The following is a 16,086-nucleotide window of genomic DNA, read 5'->3' as shown; positions in this document are numbered from 1 at the left end:
CGTGGCACAACCCCTGGATAGGGTTGCGCGAAGGCAGTGTATTAGGTCGCTAGGAATGGGAAGGTGTGCGAAGCAACCTACGAGCAAGGAGAAACCACGAACCGGTCGAACTCATCAAAAATCTCTAGGGTGTGGAAACCTGGTTCTAGCACCCTCCCATACTACTTCGGGTGCAACTTCAATCCGTGCTCCATGGACTGTTGCCGAAAGGGCTAGTAGTACTAGGATTTGTTTGGCTAACTAACTTTGAACCTGGGTCAGGCCCCAACAAGCCAACAAATGGTTTCGTTGCCAAGAGCAAGATCTACATAAAAATGTTTGATGTCGTACCACTGGAACCCGACAAAGAAAGGAATTGAGGAGTGGTTGGACAGAAAGCTTCATGAGTTTGCGGCGTAGGAAAATGGGAACCCACGATTATCAAAGGAATAGTGGTTAGATTGCTACTTGTATATGGATATCCATGAAATTTTCTTTGCATCCTTCCCCACTAAGTTGTACGAGTGGATCGTGAAGCTAGCAAATAGCCAAGGAAGGTGTAAACTCAACAAACCTATTGTGTGGACTCCAGAGTTGGTGTGCAGACTGGAAGCATCAAAAGATAGGATTTCACGCGTTGTCAATGACTGGTTGGATTGAATAATTGGAGGATTCATCACCGAATTTGTAGTAGATACTTCAGTCATCTATAGTGAGGTAGAAAGAGACTTCCTCAAGGAACCACGAGGTAAGTACATTAAATCTTTGAAAACCTGGATTAAAATGCTATTGTGTAAAGTGGGTTATGCAAATAGATTGATGTTTGGGGCTACACGGAGTGGGAGGATCTATAGAAATGAATCTAGCACAGAACTAGAAACTAGCCCCTTGATTTCACCTTCGCGCAAAGGCATAGAAGAACTCGTGAAGGTTTCACCAAGAAGTGCAATCAATCTGATAAAGTAGAGAATTCTGCGCATACCACCCCCACCCACACCACCACCAGTTTCACTATCTTCATCCTTGACTTCGCCCATACCGCCTCCGCCACCACCACGAAGTAGTATGGCCAGCGCGATAAAGCTACCATTGTTCAAGGGAGTAGGGAATGAAGATCTGGACCAATTTTGGTTCGTGGTAAAAGTAGTATGGGAATCACAGGGTGTCACAGATGAAAATATAAAGAAGGCAACATTGGTCATTGCTCTGTAGGATCGTGCACTGACCTGGTACATTAAGCATTCCAATGACAATTCAAATGCGAGGATAGCGGATATCCAAGCTGCGCTAAACAAGGAAGTTAACAGACCAAAATCAGAGGCACAGTCAATCATTGGATTCAAGGAAATCACAATGCTACTAGGTGAAACCCCATGGGAGTTGGATCAAAGATTGAAGTGCACAATTTGCGAAGCAAACATGACACTAAGAGATGGGAAACATCACGAATGGTTTGTAGCATCATTAACACTGCATTTACGGAACGCGTTGTCACAATAAAGGCTAACAACTCAAGCTGAAGCTTTGGAGGTCACGATGAGATTGCACGGGACTCTGATACAAGATCCAAACCCGGGAGTCCAGTAGATTCATGTGCAGCTGAAAAATTTGTGCCTTGAGATGCAGAGTTTGAAACAAGATAGGACCGCTCGTCTAGAAGTGCGCGACGAGGTATGGTGCGTAAAATGCAAGGGCCAGGGGCACGACAAGGACCACTGCCCGATGTTCACGAATTACCTTACGGGAGGAGGACCAATGCCATTGAGACCAGAGGCACAAGTAGGACTAAGCGTGGTGCTGGCATTGTGGTGTGCGATTTGTCAGATAGGAGGGAAGCATGCTACAGATAACTATCATCTATTACAAAAGTATACACAGAATTCCCAGCAGTTGTTTTGCAATTTCTACAGGTTAGTAGGCCATGATGAGCACACCTGTAGAAGTTATGAACTGATGATGGATTGGACTTCTACCTACAGAGTTCAGGCCGATACACGGACCCTTGATCAAAAAACATGAATGGCATGCACCGGATTTCAGGGACGCGGACGAGGCCAAGGAGGAATGGGACTGGGAAGAGGTCATGGCCAACTGATATGTTACAATTGCGGAGGGCCATGACATTATGTCTGTGATTGTACGAATCCAACATGACCATCGTGCTTGTATTGTACATTGTTCGATCATGAGACAGAGGACTGTCCAACACTGATAGCGAGGCTACACGATAAAGGAGCACTCTAACCTCCCCTAACTCAGAACCTGCAAATGATGAGGTCTGAGCCGCGTGAGGAAGAACATAATGTAAATATTGTGCTCCGAAGTGGTATTATGACGAGGGATGACAAGGGCAAGCAACTCGAAGAAAGTACCTGGGTTTGTAAGGCTCCAATGAAGGAACCTGAATTTTACTTGGAGCACACTAAAGAGACATTCATGGAAGCTAAGAGGAGCTTTGCAAATGCCTCCACTTCAGGAAGTAAAGACAAATTGGAACTGGAAATGGATCCATTGAATGCTCACTACATTCCTAGAGACATGCATGAAGCTGCCGCACGACAACAAGGCTGTGAAGGGGCTACAAGAACTCATAACTAGATGTGCTGGGACCACACCAAGAGAACCGTGCATAGTCCAGAAGCTTGGGAAGCACACGACACGAACATGAAGGGAGATGAGATTGAACACAGATATTAATATGAGATGGATCAAGTGATTTTGGATCTAGGATCGGATGTGAACGTCCTACCAAAGCAGACATGGGAGAGCATGGGAAGTCCTGTGCTGTAATGGTCTCCTATCCAACTATGAATTGAGAACCAGCAAAAGATCCTACCTATGGGAAGATTGCAGGGAATTACAGTAGACATCGAAGGAGTGAGCCTGCTAGCAGATTTCAAAGTGATAGATATTGTTGATGTCAGCAATCCCTATCCTGCATTATTGGGAATAGATTGGGCCATTGACATGAATGGAGTGATAAATCTAAAGAAGCGCAAGATGATTTTTGAGAAAAAGTCACTGCGCATAGTGGTACCTTTAGACCCTGCAGAAGGATCGTGCTACACAAAACTAGTGCGCGACAATGACAGTGATGACGATCTAGACTACATCTATAAGATAACCGCGCGAGAACAAGACTGGGTAAATCCCACTGTGGATGGCCGAATCTCGTGGGAGCACGAAAGCTCCTACACATCAGATTCTGACGAAGAGATAGAATGATGGCAGAACCGGTTACACGAGGTAACCACGCTCAACTGTAACATGATGATAAGATCATTGTGCTACATAGAAACATAAACAAGAGACCTGCCTACATATGATGGGTTAAGCGAGGTAGAGGAGTTCCTGAAAGCGATTTGATGCTATGAAATGGGTACTGCGTGTTACGCTCGCAAGGTGGTGGTGTACGCACCAACAAAAATTTGAGGACTGGCGTGAATGTAGAAGGATGATGCGCCTATGATTTGGGAAGCCTCAGATGAGGTTAAAAGACAAGTATGAAGGATAGAACGTCTCCTGTGCCCACCTTCCCAAATTGATACAGGAATATGGTGTGAAACTTGCGCAAAGGCACACCGTCCACACGGTAGGAAACACAATCGGTAAGTAAGAGCGGGCAAGACAATGGTGCGAACAACCCCTCCATTTAGGACCAGGAGGTATGGTAAGACCAAGCGCGTGGAAGGTTATCCACGTGGAAGCCTTTGAAAAAGTGAGCAAAGTACTGAACAAGGTCCACAATGCAAAACAAACTGATTGGGACTTGTGCATACCAGCGGTTCTATGGGCATATAGGACCACGTGTAGGAACCTGACCGTGCAGGCACCACCAAGGTTGGAATATGAGACGAATGTTGTAAGCCCTCTAGTACTTGAAAACCCTAATCCAACACTGGTAGGTACGATGGTTTGGAGAACCTTGGAAGTAGAAATCTAATAGGGAAACCTTAGACTCTGAGAACTTGGAGAGGAAAGGGTACGGTTAAGGAAGAAAAGTGCCCTAGTGAACGCAAAAGTCAAGAAGCCGTAGGACGAGATAAAGGAATATTTTCTCATTGAAAAAACTAGGATGGTAAGGTAGGGTCCGTACAATCATGCTAACAAGTTTGAGCACTATCGTCGTGAATTCATCAATTTGATGCCTTAGCTTGGACCGCATATTGCTAAGCATAGTGACCAGGGTAGCGCATTGCAAATGGTGAAGTGCGCGATGACGACCGTAACAATAAAAGGTGGGGATTCTCTAGGAACCATGACAGAGGACCAGATGGAACTTTACATGGGTGGTGTGGCCACTTGACTAGCCAAAGGAAACATAGTCTTAGTGCTCCAAGCAGTTGAAAGGAAGTGTGGGACTATAAAATACTTTGCTCGGAAGCTACGCGGGGTTGGAGATGCACACAGAAACAAAAAGTTACAAGGTCCGCGACCATGCACAGGGAGTTGCCCTGCTGCGCAGGTTGGCCGGAAAGTGACCATTGAAGTCACTATTTAGGATGGGATGCTCGACTTGAGGCCAAATGGAGCAGGTGGGAGGCATTTAAGATGCGATTTATGGGCAAGATTTGGGAAAATCTTCCACCAAGAAAGCATTAATGAACTGGAATTGAGGGGAACGGTTGAATTCAAATTCAAAAAGTGCTATAAAATAAAAAGGGCTTCCCAGCAAACAACACTTGGTAATTTGCAAATTGAGTGATTGAGGAGAGCCCTGAGTGTTGTGAGCCGAGCATTGATTGAGCCCCTGAGTTCGCAAGTGCTAGATTTCCAGATGAGTACGCTGGAAATTGCTCAGGATTTTATGGACATAAAAGACATGACCGTTGAGGTGCATGATGGGTGTTTGTGGCTATAGGAGCCCATCCCCATCACGATAGACTTGATTCACCGCGTCTCCCAGCTTCCATGCAAAGGAGAGGACCCCATGGACATATCGGAAGGGAAGGACAATGACTCGGCCATCGCGAAGGCCATGAGGAAAAAGTATTAGAAAAGAAGAAAAGGAGCTACACCATCTCCAGCATCAAGGAGAAAGCACTGCGCTTCGTGACCCAAATCTTGGCAAGAAAGGTCATGCGCAAGTGCCGCGCAAACGAAGTACCCACGCTGGTGGTAGCATTGGATGAGCAGTGCGTGGAGGGGGTCTAGTTTAACTGGTATGCATTCCTCTACAAGGAGTTTTTAGAAAATTACCGTGAAGCCCAGGAACAAGAAAAAATGTTCCACTATGCATGGTTGTTGTTGTCCACAGTACTTGTGGCTGGGGAATTACCGAATGACAGTCAATTCCCCATAATTGGTAGGGATTTACTAGAGGCCACGAAGTATGCTTCACTCTGGGCCACAAAGGATGCTAAGTGGATACGTGATAGCAAAATCTTCTGGGTGTTCATGGAGATGAACCTCAGAATGGGGATCAACTGTAAGCCATGGTTGTCACCCACTATTTACAACAGTCTGCAGAGTTATGCAGAATTTAAAGCGGACATGCATAACATTTATATCAGGGCGCGCAAGGACCCAACTAAACAGTGCACAAAGCTACCCTTCGTAGCCACCGACGACATCATTTTCAATGTACTGGAGGCATGGCCTCCGAAGTGGCGGGCCGCAGACATCGCAGAGATCGAGAAGTCGACGACGCAAAAAAAGAAAGATGAGTCCAAGTTGTGCATTGCACAACTGGCTGAAAAGCGGAGGAAGGAAGCCGAAGAAGCAGAAGTACGGGTGGTGTGGGACACAACACAGAAAGCTGCTGAGCAGGAAAAGGCCGTAGCAGTAGTAGCAGCATAGGAGGTAGCTGTGAAGGTAGGCGAGGGCCACATGACACAGGGGTAGGAATCAGAGGGAGCAGAGACAGAAGAAGGAAGTGAGGACCCATGAACCACATCGACCCAGCTAAAGCGCCAGGACCCAACAGAGCGGGCAGGGTCACGTAAGAAAGTCAAGGCATCAAGGTTGTCCATTGACCCGATCACCTTAACTGAGGGTGATCTGCATGACATTGGTGAAACGGTGTACGATGTCACCTCTGAGGCTTTCCAAGATTTAATATAGGAGAACTAGATTGTGTTGGGGGCCCTCAGAGCACAATTGCAGGATTTATAGGTGCGGCCCCCTTAGGTTGGTACCCTTTCGACCAACCTCGCAGTCAGATCCATGGCAACATAGAAGATGTTGCGCGCGTGGATGAAGAACACCACAATGCTACTGGAAGGGGCACTAGTGACATCAAATGAGGCCAACAAGCCTTCGGTTAGTGCGTTGAAAGGTCTCGGTATTAATCTAGCTACATTCCCGCGTGAGACTTTATATGTGTTGTAGGATGGGATAACTCCAGAGTTACGAGATAGGGAGAGTCACATGCTCCAAGTCCTGAGTGAGAAGAAAATAAATATGGAACAACTAAGCTTGAAGTGCGACGAATTGGTGTTGCAAAATCAACAGCTAGTACAAGTGATAGATGATGCTTGCCAAAGCGTCCCAGAGCTAGCCATCCCAACAGACATACCAGTGAGGCGCAGATCCACTGGTTAGTAGTAGGGGTCCACGAGGCTAGGGAGGAAATGACAAAGGTTCATCTGGAGTTGAATCTTTAGATCTCTGAGCTATGGTTAAAGGTGCAGCCATCCACTCCCCCGAAAGTTAGAGAAAAACGTGCTAGAGCTATCAAAGTGGGGTTGGAGGAAATTGGAGGCGCAATGCGAAACTACACCAGTATGTTGGAAGAATCACTTGAGGTCCTCTCAAATATACAGGAGGACCCCAACATCCAGCGCTTAGAGATAGAGGTGCGAGAAATCTAACAATAGTATGATAGTGTTCGAGGAACTGCGCAGATGGTGGTCCTCACTTAGAGGCTTGCACGGATGCAGTAGGCTAAAGCACTAAAGGAGTAGGTGGATGTGGCACGACATAAGGAAGTAGTACTGAAGGCACGCATTAAGCCTTAGATCGACGATGCCTTCACCATCACGACAGAAATCGAAGGAAAGGTCACACACATGCAGGGGATGCATACATTGATGTAGAGAAGCACTCTAGACACAGAAGTCTCGGAACAACGTATGCAAAAGATCCAACAAGCAGTAGCTCAGTGCGCTGTTGACCTCTGCACAGTTCGAGAAAAGTTGGAAGGACTCCGTGCAAAGATCGCCGTGATGACAGAGTGACTCGAGGGCGAGTCACGATGTTTGTGTTCGGGGTCTGTTGGGCATGGAATACCCCCAAGGCATGTTTTGGGGCTCAAAGCCCAAGTTTTGATTGAATCTTGTTGTAAGGCTCCGCGAATTGCGGGTGCAGGGCGTGAAAGTATGATAGAGTGACAGGGTTTTCCACCCTATTTTTGTAATGTAATGTTGGCTGGATAGACCTACCCATGGTCCACGGACCATGGGATTGTATAAAAAAGCGAGGCTCTAAGTGTAAGAGGGAGAATAGGGAAAAAAAGGAGAATAGAGCATGAGGAGTCTAAGTGATTGAGTTACAGTGTGAAGTGTGTCTTTGGGTCGTAGAGTAGGAGAAGGATCTGTAGCTGAGTGCGTAAAGGCCTAGTAGTCTGCAGCTGAGTGCGCGGACCCCTGCAACTGAGTGTGCAGGGCGAGTCAAGTCTGTAACCATGGAAAGAATCAATAAATAGAAGTTTGGTTATAATTCTGTGTATTTGTTCTTGGGTTAATGCATGATTGATATAACTTGCAAATATACTGTTTATTTACTGCACGCACCTATATGAATGTTTTATGTTGTTAAGTATAACTCAAAGCACTCAAGTAGACAAAGATAATTAACTAACGTTGTAATAAAAGATAGGTCTTGGGTAATAGTGCAAAATGCGGCACAACCCCTGGATAGGGGTGTGCAAAGGTAGTGTATCAAGTCGCGAGAAATGGGAAGGTGCGCGAAGCAACCTGTGCGCAAGGAGAAACCACGGACCAATTGAACTCATCGGACATCTCCAGGGTGTGGAAACCTAGTTCTAGCACCCTCCCATACTACTTCGGGTGAGACATCAGTTCGCGCTCCACAGACTGTTTCCAAAAGGGCCAGTAGTACTGGGATTTGTTTGGCTAACTAACTCTGAACCTGGGTCAGGCCCCAACAAGCCAACACAAGGGTTAAAAAGTAGCTGGGTATGTTAACCGCACCAATGGGGTGGATTAAAAGGTTTTATATATCAGGGAAAAGTGAATATCGTAGAGATCTGTTAAGTAATGCGGGGCGCACAAAAAACTTAGGATAAATGGTTTTATGGGTTTTTAGTCGTTTTGTCGGGAAAAACATGAATGGTAGAGTTTAATTAAATAAAGCGGAGGGGGGAATAAAAGTTAGGATAAGGAGTTTTTATGGGTTTTTGGGTGAATTACAAGGGAAAGTGATTTTTTCAGTGGGGAAAGGGTTTCACACTAGGAAATGGGGTTTTGAGTAGGGGAATGACCTTTGGAGGGTAAATTGCTAGGAAAATGTGTGAAACCAAGGGGCAAGGGTGAAAATGAAGGGAAAGGGTATTTTCTTAGGAAATGATGGGATAATGAGGAAATTAGTAAGTATATAGTGGGGGATGAAATGAAATGAGGGGAAGTTAACCAAATCATCTTGTGAACATCATTTCACTTTCATAACTACTCTTGCACACTAAAACATTGGATTAAGCATGATAAATGTGCTTATGCTTCAATCAACTTTGCACTTCTGCAACCTTTCTTCTACCTACCCTTTACTTATCCTAACATTTTTTCTTCACTTAATTGGGTGCATTTAGGCTAGCAAACCCTTTTCTTTCCTTTTGCTTTTGAAAAGAAAACTATCTAATTCTAATCTTATAACATCCAAGAGCTTAGATTAAACTGATGAGCTCCTTATTATTCTCTACCTAACTACTGATCTGCCAAGATTAAACAGTTTGGCTAGATCTTTATTCTCTAACTATAAACATGACATTTAAAGCATGAAATGGTCAATATTAAACTATTTGAGTATCATGGTTTGTGGCATTTCTAACAAGCTGCATACAACCATTATTTTGCATAATAAAGTAAAATGTAGTGGAACTTGGACTTGCACACTTTCATGATTTGTTTTTTGCTTTTTGATTTTCTCTCTAACCTAACATTTTATTTTTCCTTCATTTTTATGGCATCTATTATAACATTTTCTTTGATATGGACACATTTATCAAAATATTTCCTAACATTTTTATTTAGTATTCTTTTTGTCCATATCATAGCTTAACATTTTTTTGAAAAATATTTTTATTTTTTGGACTAAATTATTTTAACTTATCAAAACCAAAAAATGCTACAACAGCCCCATGTGTCAACAAGATCCAGAGAGGGAATGACCCAAGGATTAGACTTGGCCAAAATCAGGTTAACAAAGGCAACATGAGTAGGTGGGAACGGAAACATACCCATCAAAGTAGGATCTTTAAAGAGTCCTGCCACCACACTCTCATAAGGCGCACCAGTGTGCTTGACATACAGAACATTTCCATCCGAGGAGGAAGAGGCAAAGAATGACAGTTGGTCAACTGTGACTACCTTCCCTTGATGGGGAAAACGAATTACGCGGAACAAGGAGGAGGCTACAACATGCATGGCATGGGTCCAAATCTGTCCAAGTAGAATATTATAATTGAGATTAGCAGCAACGATCTCTACTTCGACATGCATTGTATTTTCCTCAAAAGTAATGGTAAGGTTGGGTAAGACACCGAATGGGTGTGAATCGCGCCTGCCAAAAGATTCCAAAGTGTTAGGGGACTGGTTCAGAGTAGGAGAACCAATTGCCTTCCAAAAAGCAATAAACATGATGTAGGTGGAAGCACCTTCATCGATGTCGGTTCTATGAATGGTTTTCTCATTGATGATGACCTGAATGAGAAAGGCAATCTGATGAGGAAGACACAGAACGTGATTTTCTAGATCAAAACATATAAGACTGGAATCAGCAAGGTCAATACCCCCAATAGCCGATAGTAATGAATTCTGTTGAGACGGACATCTTTGAAGTACCTCAGGGCAGAAATAGCTGATGGCCTCTTTGCCAAATCCTGAATAATATTATAGTGCTAATTGGCGTGAGAATTTGGATTGTATGAGGAATTTCGTAGCACACCTCGAGAAGGTGGCCGAATAACAGAATTAGGGTTAGGTTGCTCTATATGAAGAGGATCAGAACTTGACGGGGCAGAAGAAGAAGAGGCGACTTATTTTTTTTTCCATGCTGCGAGGTAGGAGTTTGATAATATTTTGATCTAGTAGCCACATTGATGGGCCTACTCATCATGAACACTTGTGAACCTGAGGAAGAAGACGATTGAGGTTGGTCTACCATTTGGGTTTTCTGGGATGGAAATGACTCTTTTAGGACAGATGGGGTCCCTTTGCAAAAACAACTAACTTTGGATCATCTGGGATAATCCTTAGTATAGTGATCCTCTTCATAAATGAGGCATCGATACTTAGGCTTCCATTGGAAAGCATCACTAGCAGATGACTTAGGAGGACCTTGTTTTAGGGAATCGGCTTTACCTATGCCTTTGCCTTTCTTATTTCCTTTCGAGGATTTTTCCACTACGGTATACTGAACAATGTGGATCTCTGAGATTTTACCAGGGCCAAGTGGATTATAAGAGGGACTATTGGAAGCATTGTTTGAGGTGACTTCCATTTGGAAGAAGATTTTGCAGGGGCCTGGCACACTGAACCAATTACTCCATCAACAAGAGGGGTAGCTTGTGACTTTGATGCCGTTGGATCGGATGATGGCCTAGGAGTATCAGGAAATAACTCATACAAAGTTCTAGACTAAGAGTAAACGAGATCTAAATACTGGGCACGAGCAATGGCTTGATCCTCCATGACGCACCCACCCATAACAACCATAGAAAATTTTAGGGGCGAATCTTAGCCCATGGGTGAAATTTAAGGGCTTTTATATTTTAGAGGGGTGAATTTTTTATATTATACCATTTTCTATATTTAACCCAAAAATTAATTTAAAAATAGATAAATATTATATTTTAGCTAATAAAAATAACACCATAAAATATGCTTTCACCTATATCTTTTTTTCCAAAACCCGATTCCTTTGGTTTTTGCCTGTATTTTTTTTTTCCAATGCGAATTGGCCCGATTCGCCTCATTTCAGGGTGAAGTTTGCAATATCAGGTGATGTGCAAGTACCACCATGGCAGCCTTCAGTGTGTCCTCACATCCACGATTACAAACCTCCATATTTCAGGGCCAACACCCTTAAACCCTAAAAAACTATGGTAATGTCGCACAAAAGAAAAATGTCACTGTTTATAATGTGTAATTCTTGCATCAGCATTAAAAAGGTTCTGAACAATGAATGTGATGTGCAGTCACAGACACAAGGGAAAACACTAAGAGAGCTCTACGCTAATGCTATTCCTAAACACATTTTGAAAAGTTTACATCTTAAGGATATATCCTTGTACCCACAAGGAGTGCAAGCCTGTTAGGAAGGATGGGATTTTTTTTTTCACTACAATACAAGATCATTGAATCTACATTTGTCCATTTTCAGGTCTTGCATCAGCACTGAAAAGGTTCTGAATGATGAATGTGTTGTGCAATCACAGACATAGGGGAAAACACTAAGAGAACTCTGTGCTAACGCTATTCCTGAACGCATTCTGAAATTTTTACGTCTTAAGGATAGATCCTTGTACCCAAAAGGAGTGCAAGCCTATTTGGAAGGATGGGAATTTTTTTGATTTTCACTACAATACAAGATCAATGAAATCTACATTTGTCCATTTTTAGGTCAGATATTTTTGTTCTCTGTAAGTCCTTTTTAATTGTTGAGAATCAAGACATTTCTTGGGTAAAATACCTGTGCATGGGAACATGAAGCCTTAATGGGTCAAAATCAAATCTGTTAAGTCCAGAAGTACTTAATTACATTTTATGATCTTTGGTTGGCCACTTCCCCTCTCAAATTTTAAAGTATCTTACATTTCAGTGGAATTTGATTCTCTTGATAGTGTTTTGAGTGTTCCTTTGAGGTTTTGTAATGCCCTTCAACCAATTTCATCGCATCTGAAGGAGTTTTAACTTGTTTAAGCATATAACCAGATGAGATAAGATGATACCGAAGGATAGGCCAAAAGGACTAGAAAGTACTATGAAATGAAATCTATAGGGTTGCCGTAAGCAACAGAGAATGCATTTCATTAGGCTCGTGTTGTGGTGGAGTAGAAACAATTTACTTTCAAACTTTGATTCCTTTCTCCATTACTATGTACATACTATCCTGCTTGCCGAACCCTAAAGTGGCTCTGAACCCTCTCAAAGTAATTTCAATCTTGGAGGATTTTTAAGTAAGCAAAGGGGAAGGCTTTATTAATGAACCAGAATTGGGGGGAACGGTCGAATTGGAATTCAAAAAGAGCCCTGAGTGTTGTGAGCCGAGTGTTGATTGAGCCCCTGAGTTTGCAAGTGTTAGATTTCTAGACGAGTACAATGGCCACTGGTTAGGATGTTATGGACATAATAGAAATGACCACCGAGGAGGCTGCCCTGACCCTGACTGTGGGGGATGTTCCAGAAGGCACCGGGATTGGGGTAGAAATCCCAAAATCACCATGCATGCCAAGACCCATGAAGGAAAAACAAGCAATGATCCTCGTACGTGTGTCCCTGCGGAACCCATTGTGCACCAAACTATCAATGGAGGAGAAGGGGAAGTTGTCACCGTAGAGACAGATGAAGAAGAAGAAGATCTGGAGGATCTTATCATCGCGGAGGAAGAGGATGAATGCATGGAGGAGGATACTCAGCCTATGCACTACATGAAAAGATTTCCTGCCTATGTACCCCTATGCAAAGGGAAGGTGAAAGTGCCCAAGGACCTGGACGAGACCAAGAGCTCGCTCCAAACCCTGCTCCTCCCAAATAATATTATGTTTGAAGGCACACACCTGGGATGCGTGCTGAGCCTAAAATTTGAAGATTAGGACGTCGCTAACCATGAGAAGTTCCCTCACCTGGAGGTAAGGAACCTCATGAAGCCCAAGTAGAACACCGCGGTGGGGGTTACATAGCTAGAGTCGTGGAAGTGGCTGCATGGAGTGGAGAATGCTGGACTACTAAATTTGCTTTGGGTGCTACGCTTCCACCACACACCAATAACCATTTTCATCATTCAAAAGCTGCTCTTCCTGGTGCATGATGGGTGTATGTGGCTGGAGGAGCCCATCCCCATCACGGCAGACCTGATTCACCGCGTCTCTTGGCTTCCATGCAAAGGAGAGGACTCTGTGGAAATACTGAAAGGGAAGGGAAATGACTTGGCCATCGTGGAGGCCATGAAGAAAAAGTACTAGAAAAGAAGAAAAGGGGCTGTGCCATCTCCAGCATCAAGGAGAAAGCAGTGCGCGTGGCGACCCAAATCTTGGCAGGAAAGGTCATGTGCAAGTGCCACGCAAATGAAGTACCTGTGCTAGTGGTAGCATTGGTTGAGAAGTGCACGTAGGGGGTCCAGTTTAACTGGTCTGAATTCCTCTGTAAGGAGTTTTTAGAAAATTACCGTGAAGACCAGGAACAAGGCAAAACGTTCCACTATGCATGGTTGTTGCTATCCATAGAACTTGTGGCTGGGGAATTACCGGAGGACAGTGAATTCCCCATAATTGGTAGGGATTTACCAGAGGCCGTCAAGTATGCTTCGCTCTGGGCCACAAAGGATGCTAAGCGGATACGCGATAGAAAAATATTCTGGGTGTTCATGGAGATTAACCTCAGAATGGGGATCAACCGTAAGCCACGGTTGTCACCCACTATTTACAACAGTCTGCAGAGTTTTGCAGAATTTAAAGCAGACTTGCATAACATTTATATCAGACTGTGTAAGGACTCGACTAGACAGTGGACAAAGCTACCCTTCATAGTCATCGACGACGTCATTTTCAATGTACTAGAGGCATGGCCGCTGGAGTGGCATGCCGCAGACATCGCAGAGATCGAGAAGTCGGTGACGCAAAAGATGAAAGACGAGGCCAAGTTGCACATCGCACAACTGGTCGAAAAGCAGAGGAAGGAAGTCAAAGCAGTAGAAGTACAGGTGGCGTGGGACACGACACAGAAAGCCATTGCGCAGGAAAAGGCCGTAGCAGTAGCAGAAGCACGGGAGGTAGTCGCGAAGGCAGGCGAGGGCCATGCGACACAGGGGTAGGAATTAGAGGGAGCAGAGACAGAAGAAGGAGGCGTAGACCCATGAACCGCATTGACCCAACTAAAGTGTTAGCACCCAACAGAGCGGGCAGGGTCACGTAAGAAGGTCAAGGCATCAAGGTTGTCCATTGACCCAATCACCCTAACTGCGGGTGATCTGCATGACATTGGAGAAATGGTGTGCAATGTCACCTTTGAGGCTCTCCAAGATTTCATACAGGAGAACCAGATTGTGTTGGGGGCCCTCAGAGCACAGTTGTAGGAATTACAAGTGCGGCCCCCTCAGGTTGGTAGCCTTTCAACCAACCTTGCAGTCCGATCCACGGCTGTAGAGAAGATGTTGCACGTGTGGATGATGAACACTAAAGTTCTGCCGGAAGGGACACTAGTGACATCAAATGAGGCCGACAGGCCTTCGGTTAGCACGTTGAAAGGTCTCGGTATTAATCTAGCTACACTCCCGCATGAGACCTTATATTTGTTGCAGGATGGGATAACTGCAGAGTTGCGAGCTAGGGAGAGTCGCACGCTCCAAGTCCTCAGTGAGAAGAAAATAAATATGGAACAACTAAGCTTGCAGCGTGATGAATTGGTGTCACAAAATCAACAGCTGGTACAGGTGATAGACGATGCTTGCTAAAGCATCCCGGAGCTGGCCATCCCAGCAGACATACCAGTGGAGGCGCGGATCCACAAGTTAGCAGCAGGGGTCCACGAGGCCAAGGAGGAAATGACAAAGGTTCAGCTGGAGCTGAATCTTCAGATCGCCGAGCTATGGTTAAAGGCGCAGCCATCCACTCCCCCAGAAGTCAGAGAACAACGCGCTAGAGCTATCAAAGAGGGGTTGGAGGAAATTGGAGGCGTAATACGAAACTGCACTAGTATGTTGGAAGAATGACTTGAGGTCCTCTCAAATCTGTAGGAGGACCCCAACATCCAATGCTTAGAGACAGAGGCATGAGAACTCTAGAAACAGTATGATAGTGTCCGAGGAACTGCACAAATCATGGTCCTCACTCAGAGGCTTGCACGGATGCAGCAGGCTAAAGCATTAAAGGAGTAGGTGGACGTGGCACGACATAAGGAAGCAGTCCTGAAAGCGCGTGTTCAGCCTTGGATCGACGAGGCCTTAACCATCACAAAAAAAATGAAAGGCAAGCTCGCACACATGCAAGGGATGCACACATTGATGTAGAGAAGCACTTCCAACACAGAAGTCTCAGAACAACGTATGCAATAGATCCAGCATGTAGCAGCTCAATGCACTGTTAAACTCTGCACAGTTCGAGAACAATTGGAGGGATTCTGCACAAAGATCATCGCACTGATAGAGTGACTCGAGGGTGAGTCATGATGTTTGTGTTTGGGGTTTGTTGGGCATGGAATACCCCCAAGGCATGTTTTGGGGCTTAAAGCCCAAGTTTTGACTGAATCTTGTTGTAAAGCTTCGCGAATTGCGGGTGCTGGGCGCGAAAGTATGATAGAGTCATAGGGTTGTCCATCCTAGTTTTGTAATGTAATGTCGGCTGGATAGACCTACCCATGGTCCATAGAGCATGGGATTATATAAATAAAGCGAGGCTTTAAGTGTAAGAGGGAGAATAGGGGAAAAAATGAGAATAGAGCATGAGGAGTCTAAGTGATTGAGTCGCAGTGTGAAGTGTGTCTTTGGGTCGTAGAGTAGGAGAAGGATTTGCAGCTGAGTGCGTAGAGGCCTAGTAGTCTGCAGCTGAGTGCGCGGACCCCTGCATCTAAGTGCGCAAGGCGAGTCCAGTCTATAACCATGAAAAGAAACAATAAAGAGAAGTTTGGTTATAATTTTGTGTATCTATTCTTGGGTTAGTGCATGATTGGTATAACTTGCAAATATACTGTTTATTTATTGCGCGCACCTGTATGA

This window comes from Pinus tabuliformis, chromosome X, assembly GCF_031772625.1.
Source record: "Pinus tabuliformis cultivar Carrire ecotype Pingquan chromosome X, CPIR1, whole genome shotgun sequence".
NCBI lineage: Eukaryota > Viridiplantae > Streptophyta > Pinopsida > Pinales > Pinaceae > Pinus > Pinus tabuliformis.
The sequence above is the reverse complement of the archived record's forward strand: the minus strand, read 5'-3'. Positions refer to the sequence as shown.